This window comes from Arachis duranensis, chromosome 4, assembly GCF_000817695.3.
Source record: "Arachis duranensis cultivar V14167 chromosome 4, aradu.V14167.gnm2.J7QH, whole genome shotgun sequence".
Classification (NCBI taxonomy): domain Eukaryota; kingdom Viridiplantae; phylum Streptophyta; class Magnoliopsida; order Fabales; family Fabaceae; genus Arachis; species Arachis duranensis.
Window position 1 is genome coordinate 83540655 of NC_029775.3, and position 581 is coordinate 83541235.

A 581-nucleotide genomic window follows, 5' to 3' on the forward strand; every position below is an offset into this window, starting at 1 on the left:
GGTGGGGTAGGTGGGGATCCTGTGGGGTCCACAGATCCTGAGGTGTCAAGGAAAAGTCATCCCTGCACCAAGTGACGAGCAAAAATGCTCTCTATGCCAATTCTGGCGTTAAACGCCGGGCTGGTGCCTATTTCTGGTGTTTAACACCAGCTTCTTGCCCTTTCCTGGCGTTTAATGCCAGTCTGGTGCCCCTTTCTGGCGTTAAATGCCCAGAATGGTGCCAGACTGGGCGTTAAACGCCCATTTGCTGCCCTTACTGGCGTTTAAACGCCAGCAAGGTCTTCCTCCAGGGTGTGCTGTTTTTCTTTCTATTTTTCATTCTGTTTTTGCTTTTTTAATTGATTTTGTGACTTCTCATGATCATCAACCTACAGAAAACATAAAATAACAAAGGAAAGTAGATAAATATAACATTGGGTTCCTCCCAACAAGCGCTTCTTTAATGTCAGTAGCTTGACAGTGGGCTCTCATGGAGCCTCACAGATACTCAGAGCAATGTTGGAACCTCCCAACACCAAACTTAGAGTTTGAATGTGGGGGTCCAACACCAAACTTAGAAGTTGGTTGTGGCCTCCCAACAC